The sequence below is a fragment of the Rhinatrema bivittatum genome, chromosome 4 (genome assembly GCF_901001135.1).
Source record: "Rhinatrema bivittatum chromosome 4, aRhiBiv1.1, whole genome shotgun sequence".
NCBI classification, from domain to species: Eukaryota; Metazoa; Chordata; class Amphibia; order Gymnophiona; family Rhinatrematidae; genus Rhinatrema; species Rhinatrema bivittatum.
The window spans coordinates 297,567,409-297,575,481 of record NC_042618.1 but is presented as its reverse complement, the minus strand read 5'-3'; the positions used below and the strand labels follow the sequence as shown (position 1 = coordinate 297,575,481).

General features: G+C 39.7%; 1 protein-coding gene across 1 annotated transcript in view; it reads right to left on the bottom strand.

Moving 5' to 3' along the window:
• Nucleotides 1-1,895: 1,895 nt before the first annotated feature.
• The window catches only part of MEIS2 (Meis homeobox 2), a 680,512-nt gene continuing 674,334 nt past the window's right edge, over nucleotides 1,896-8,073 (bottom strand). Inside the window, exon 8 of the mRNA XM_029600205.1 lies at nucleotides 1,896-3,351. The gene's annotated coding sequence lies outside the window, so the exon portion shown is untranslated. The remainder of the gene's footprint in view (nucleotides 3,352-8,073) is intronic.

Genomic DNA, 8,073 nt, shown 5'->3' with positions numbered 1-8,073 from the left:
GGGGTTTGGACTCCAGAATGCGGAATACACACGAAAAGTATCGGCAGGGCACTAAGGAGTGGCTGCTTTTGAGTCCGAGTGGCAGAGAGGTTCCAGCGAAGTCACCCTCCTTGTCAAGTTCTGGACTGCAAGACAATAAGGACCTGGTGTAGGTGCGTTTCGTGTTTCATCGAAGGGAAACGAGTTCCATCTTGTGACAGCTGCTAAAGAAATTTGCCACATTTTTTAAGTCGTGGTTTTTTTTTTTCCTCTCTAAAAACATGTTCGGGTTAATTTATATAAGAACATACTTTCCACTTTCCAAGTCTCATCTCCTGATTCTGCAGAGGCGGGCTCTCCCTTTCTTAAATTTACAAATCTCCCATTTCTTATGATTGCAAGAGATTCGAAATTACTTTAAAAAGAAAAGAAAAAAAAGAGGCCAAACCTGAAAGCTTTTTGTTGTTGTTATTGTTGCTGGTATTTTTGTAAGAGGTGTTTCATGCTTCTTCATTTCCGAGAACACAAGCAATTTGATTCTGATCACAGTATTTCCTTTAACACTATCGCTGTCAAAACACTTTCCCGATTTCTTAGCACTTGACAGCTGAGTATTTCTTAAATACTAAATACATCCAAAACCAGCCTCGCTAAACCGTATACCTCAAATTGCAAACGTCTGCTTCCATTATTTTTGCGTAACACAAATCCCTTTCTGCCCGTTACTGCTCAGAATATTATATATATATATATATATATATATATATATATATATATACACACACATAATAAATACACAGTGTGTATAAATGTGTGTATATTTATCTATCTATAGATATTTGTATTTTATATCGCAATACGATATTATACATACATATTAAACACTAATATAATGTATATATTCAAACATTTGGTTCATTTTACATCAATTAGAGATAATTCTGTAGTAAAAACCTTCGGTTTTTGTTCTTTCAAATAACATAAATTACAACCAACGGTAAGCGATATTCCCACTGTGCAAAATTCGTGTTTCTTATAAATACAAATAAGAACATTGCAGTTATGTGTGTATCACTGCAGGGCATGGTTCTAAAGAACAAATAGCAAAGAAACACCCTTCCCTCCCAAAAACAAAAACGAAAAAGCAAACCCACAATCAGGCACTGGTGGAGTTTCACCCGGCTTTGCTCTGTTCTTCCGTTTTACTGAAAATACTCAACTAATCCCCTCACAAATCGTGGCGGTCACTGAAATAAGAAAAAAAAAAAAATTGTCAGCAATCAAAGATGCCTGTTTAATAATGCAGTGTGTAAGCCTTTTCCCCTTTCAATAAAGGAACATTTTAAAAATGAAGCTACTTGCAGGCTTAAGTGGAAGGCTCCTCTTCAAAAGGGCAAAAATCCGAGCGCGTCAGAGGCGCTCAGAAAGTCGCTGAGATCAGGACGGACGGAACGAGAGGGAGCATTTCTTGGGTGCTGGGTGGTGCCGTCCAGAAATTACAATTCCTTTGCCTTATTTAAAAGTTTTGATTTCGAATCTGTATTAGAGCTGCGGAAAAACTGCAGCTGAACTGACTCCATTCAATACTTTTAATAGTACATACCTTGTGCATCCTTTAAGATGATACAAAATGTCAAACGTTTTAGCTGCTTTTTAAATAGTTTTGAGAAGGGTTTCCCTTGTGGCTAAATTTATTCCAAAGGACATATATTCCCCCCCCCCCCTTTCTCTCTCTGCTCCTGCTGAAGCTCTTGACAGTTTTTAACATTTCACACCTGTATCATCAGGAATGGAATAATTTGAACATGTTTAACCACTTCTTAGAAAATTAACATTGAAAGCAACCCCAAAAATTCTATAATGAAACATTTCTCTATATACTGAAAAAAAAACCACCGAATAGTTTAACAAAAAAATCAAAAAATGAAATATTTATTACTGCATTTTGTGACTTAACACCTTTTTTAAACAACGTCACAGTCCTCATACAAGTATTTTAATGTAAATTTGACAAAGCTTAAAGGTAACAGCATTTATTTTTCTAATGAGGAACACGTGCTGAGAAAGGAATAATTCATGGACATACAATATACCAATTCCACAGCAGATCTGATACTAGCAAAAAACATTCTTTTTTTTTTTCAATTGAGGTAAACACATAGAATATCTAACATGAAACAATTAATAGACCTAACTTTGCACAATGTTTGTTACAGCATTCTTTCCCCATCTCTTTCACGCACTCTTGCGCTCCCTTCCTCTCATGCACCCACTCACTCACACTGCAAAGTTCCGGGTTCACAATAAATGTTCTAGGTTTTTGGTGCAAAGACCACTCTTGAAGAAAAACTTCTTTCAGGTGAGGGCAGCTGCCTAATATGAGGCACCAGGCATTTGCTTTTTTTTTTCCGTCCAAAGCCAAGGCTGAAAACAACTGGGAGATGCCTCCTTGTTTTGGGTTTTTCAGTGCTGCTTTTCAAAGAAGAGGAAGCCAAACCTGAAAGCCATTTCAAAGTGTTCTTATGTTTTGAACTATAAAGGGCACATGTAGGAAGAAAAGAAGATCAGAGGAACAGGGGCCTGCACACCAGCATGATGAGACCCAGACTAGGCCTTGCCTCACTGGCCAGAATATGGAAGATACATCTAGTGTCTCACAGCAGTCATTCGGTTGCTGAAGCAAAACCCAGTCATTCTTTTGGGGGGGAACAACACACATAGTGTGGAAAAAACAGGGATCAGTTTCTCTTTCTCTCTCTTCTAAAACTATTTGAGGCAACATAAACTCGAATGAGCAACAGAAATGTACAAGTTAACTTAGTTCCTATGTTCCTACTACAGTAGTTTTCACTCTTGGAGTCTTTTTCTCTCTTTCCTTTATTTTCCAGAGGAATTTCACAAGGACTTAATTGTTTCAGTCAGCCCATGATTGAACATTTGTGTTCTCTGTAGCCTTGGTCCTCTCTTGTTGATGAAAAATGACAAAAAGTAAAAAATAATCACAGCTGTCTGGAATTTTTCGGTTTAAGTGTGGTCAAAGTTCAAAAGTTTTCAAATGTTTGTTTTCCCTTGAGTTCCCTTATACTGTTGGGTATGGATGGTCAGAACCTGTCCGCCTGCACCGGGGTCTACAGAATTCATTAACGTGGAACTCTGCGCTGACATGGTCATTCCAGGGTGAGGTGGGAATCCTCCATGCCTCATCATGACAGGGTGATGGGGCTGAGCTGGCAAATAAGAATGAATCAGGGGTCCATGCCTTAACTGAGTTGGATGTGGGGTCATCTGGGGAGGAGTGTACCTTGGCTGTGCCAGACTCATACCCATAGGACCACCCTGAGACACGTAGTCCTCTGGGCATGCCCTGCAGACCTAGAAGAGAGTAAAATGGAAATTATTCAACTTTTAGGTTTTTTTTTTTTTGCAAAATGCACCACTTTTCCCTGTACTCTGACAGCTTGCATTACACAGTTGGAAAAAGTAATTTAAAAAAAAAAAATCATAGAACATGATAAAAGATAAAAAGCCTACTAAATGTCCTCTCTGCTATTACCGCATACAATGAAAACAGCAAAATGTGGCATTAACCCTTCCTTATACAATACTCATTGCTCGGCTGCAGTCTGCTGGCAGTTTCATTTTCACGGACTTGTACAATTATACCCAATCTCTCCCTCCTTCCCCATGCATGAGAGATGAGCTACATAGTCTGAAGCTGTCAACATCGCTATCATCCAGAAACACTGAATCAAGCCCAGATGGGGGCGCAGTGCAATCTACACAGTAGTAAGACATTAACGCTATTATAAGAGAGGAGCTAGTATACTGACTTTAAAATTCCTGCATGCCATCCTTTGTATAACAAGATGCATCTGGAAGATTTAAACTGTGATGAGCGCATCGAGCACTATAGTCTCAATGCTGCATGACCCCTCAGCTGTGGAAATGGCCAAATACCTGGAAATATTCTATTCTGATCTTAGGCTTATTTGCTGCCTTATTCCCCCACAAGGAGACCCACAGTGGTTTACGTCAATAGAGCATACTATACCACATACACAATAGTGTAAACAATCCCCCATTCTTATTAGGGAAGGGACAGGCGCATCACACAACTACAACATGACACTCCCTCCCAATTTCATTATGAGAAATATAAACAGCATATACAGTACTGAGAAAAAGTTTGTGAACCCTCTAGGATGGTCTGTATTTTAGCACATTTATACTTAAAACATAATTAGAGCCTAATATAAACCCTTATAATAGAGAAAGATAATCCCACTGAATAAATAACTCAGAAAAATTATATATTTTGATTACTTGCTGTTGAATCTTTTTTTCCTCAATAAATAGCCTTGCATGAAAAAGTATGTGACTCCTTCATGCAGTAACTGATGATACCTCCTTCAGCAACAACAATTTCAACTAAACTTTCCTGTAACTGTTGGTCAGTCTTTCACATTGCCCTTGAGGAAGTTTGGCCTATTCTTCCATACTGAATTGTTTCAGTTCTGACATTTGAGGGCTTCCTTGCATGAACAGCTTGCTTCGGGTTTTGCCACAACATTTCAATAGGGCTTACGTTGTGACTTTGACTTGGCCAGTCCAAAACACAAAATCTCTTTTTCTTCAGCTATTGTATGACAGATTCACTTGAATGTTTAGGGTTGTTGTCAAGCTGCCCGACTCATTTTTAACTCAGTTTAATCTCATAGATGGATAGCCTGAAATTCTCCTACAGAAGGCAAGAAGGCCCTATTTTATTTTGGTATTTAGTGGGGAGGGAGGAGGAGGGCTGGCACAATAATTGATTTCTTTTTAAATTTAGAGGGGTTTGGAAGGCATCCTGGCCAGCAGGAGGTTTTGATGTGTGGAGGTGGGGAACTGGGCCGGGAGGCCTGATATTGAAGGTTTTTTTTTCCCCATGCAAAGGAATGCTACTTAACCAGACATCTTTTGTAGATATACGGTTATCCAGCCACACAAGGCCGGATACATTTAGACTTAAAGTGGCCATATTCCAAAGCTGGCCGGTTAAGTTTAAAGTAATCTGGCTAAAGATAGCTGGATAACTTTAGGTGAGTACATTAAGTGGGATGTTTATCCTGCTGAATATCTGGAACAAGTTATCTGATTAAATTTAACTTTAGCTGGATAACTTGTTCGCTCGCTGGCTTACTGAATATTACCCACTAAGGGATCACTTACTATTTCACACATTGATTCTGAATTTGTCTTATTTTTCCTGTTTTGTACATTATTGTGTCTCATGAAACATGGAATTATTTAATTTCTACCCTTTCTTTTTTATTGCATAAAGAAAGAATGTTTCAATTAAAAAAGGTAAGAACTTGTAATTCTCATTATATACTTGGGGTTCACAAACTATTTCTCAGCACTGTAAATACAGTAAATACAATGATATTGTGCCCACTGCATTTTTTCTTGTTTGGCAAATAAGATATGAGATTCATATTGGGGCTAGAGGGGGGACAGATGTCTCATGGAGATTTATTCCTGGTCTAAGCTGCAGTAGGTTTGCAAACACTTTAATTCAGAAGAAGCTATCAGAGGTTCATTTTTATGCTTTGTTATTAATCTTAGTCAAATCCCAAAACACAGGTCGCAATAGTAAAACATCAGTTTTATGCCGTAAGACACTATGATGCTGCAGATGGTTTTTAGATTTTCAATGTGTCTAAAGAATTGCAGACTGTGGGTGCCTACATGCACTCTTTGCTGGTGCATTATCTACTGCCAGTTTTGCTAATGTTCACTAATACTGTTTCATAGAACAGAAGTTGGGTAAATCAACAGATTTACCCAATCAACAACACAGGGTTGACTGAATCCCTCTTCAACTAATGTTACTGCCAATATATGCTTTAGATAATTCAGTTTGCAAACTCATCCAAATTCTTCTTTTCCATTCTGATTCTTGTGTCATTACTGAGAAAATATTAATATACCAATTTTCAAAGCTCCCCTTATGCAGTTATTTCCACCATTATGAATTTGGGGTGCCACTGTGCTGATCATCATCAGAACTTCAGGTAGGATTCGCACATTGGCACATGTAAATTATGATACAGCACGGCCAATTAAGGAGCGGACTCAAGAAAGGAGAGGGTTTAAACCAAAGTGCATGGTAATAATAAAAGGTTCTTAAAAAAAAAAAAAGTAAAATATTATAACAAGTGAGAAAGGAGTCCTAGGAATAATACTGCTAGAAGATGCAATAGAGAAATACTAAGAGCATTCTTGCTAAGCAGGAGGAGGAGAAGGAGGACGGTTTTCCTCTCAGTGTGTTGACGCTGGAGCAGTCATGTACATTGCTAGACTGCACAAGGTGAATTTCGGGGGCAGAGCAGTAGTTTGCACTCAGGGTAGCAGCTGAGAGCACGCTTGAATACTAGTGATATAGGCAAATAATTACAGCCTTGGCCTCTGACTGGCAAGGACACCCTGTTCCATTTCTCTGTGCACCAGAGCAGGCCATGCATTTCGGAGGGATTTTTTTGCATAGTGTGCTCAAAATCCTGAGGCCGATATCCATGTGCATTCTACTGCCCAAGACCTGGAATAATACCCTGAAAATGCAACCTGTTACAGTTGAAACTTGTTTAATGGGCTGACAGTGTCAAAGAAATTGTCCCCATCCCCACCCCCACCAATGGACCAGTTGTACTATTAAGAACTTTTCTCTTAGCCAGAAAATGGGAAAAACTCTTTAGTACATCAGGCCCAAAGTGAGATCTGTTTTCCAAAATTGTCCTGTATTCGCCTCCATTCCTCTCCAACATTCCATTTCAGTCCTTTGTACCTTAATATGAGCCACTTGTTAATTTATTTAGTGTCAGATTTCCATTCTATAAAAGTTTGCAACACATTAGCCATTCTGTTTTATAGTTCAGAGTTTGTGTATTTGCCTAGAAATGTCCCACTGAAGGAGAAGAAATTAGAGGATGTGTCTTTCAAAGCCAGCAATGCAGCCCACAAGAATATATGGCTTAGAAGATAGCACCTCGTATTATTGTCCTGCTAGCCCAGCCATTCCTCTTCATGATGCTCCTCTAATGTGGAGGACACCATATGAGGAACTGGCCAGAGTGGGAAAATATGACAGATTACAAAATGTGTAAAATGAATGCACTGTGTATAATTGGTACCCCAGAGGCTTGGAAGAGGCAGTTGGGTTCTGCAGTAAGGGTGGCTGACTTGGCACAGACATTTCTTAACACAGTTTTACAAGACTAAATATTTGGCTGGGTGCAGCGGAGTTTCACTGCTTTGCAAAAATGTGCCTCTTGCTGTATTTGTAGCTGTAACATGACAGAGACACGAGCGTGAGCTCCACAGCCTAGGTCTCTGAGAGGTTGTTTTCACTCAGAAAAAAATCTCAGAGGGGATCCCAAATATACAAGTCTTGGTGTCAGTCTGATCAAATGTCCATTTAAACCACTTTTACTGATCATACAGTAAATAAATAAATTGGGATCATGGTGTAGGAATCTTGTTATGGATTGAGCCTCGCATGCAAATTGGAACCATAAGCACTTTAAGAGCCACAGTGAGCTGTCACTGGGCACAAGCTCTAATTGTGATGCAGAAAGAAATGCAAGATGAAAGAAAGCAGAGGGAAGAATAAAGCCTAGGAAAGCAGTGTGACTCCCTACCAGTCACAAAATAAAGAAATGACAGGGAAGCAGAGACACTTTGTACCTGGGAGTTCCAGAATTCAATGCTCTAGATTTCAGCCACAAGGTTACACTTCCAGTCCATTCTCCAGCCCTCTTCTGGCTTTCTGCTTCTCTTACTGCTACTTACCATCCAGGTAATCAAGCCTGGCTTCTGGCATAGGCAAACTGCCTCCAGGTGTCAAATTTTGATGGGCACCGGGAATGTTGCTGCTCCAGTTGCCATGCCCCTTCCTGGGCCTGCTTCAAGCCGGTGGCACAACAGCAGCAGCAGCAACTCATCTTTAAAAAGGAAATCCGGCGCAGGGCCTCTGACAGCTGTCCCTTGCTCAAGGCCTGGCAGCAGACCCACCCCTCGCATGAGTTTCCTTAGCAATAGGAAGCCCATGCAGGA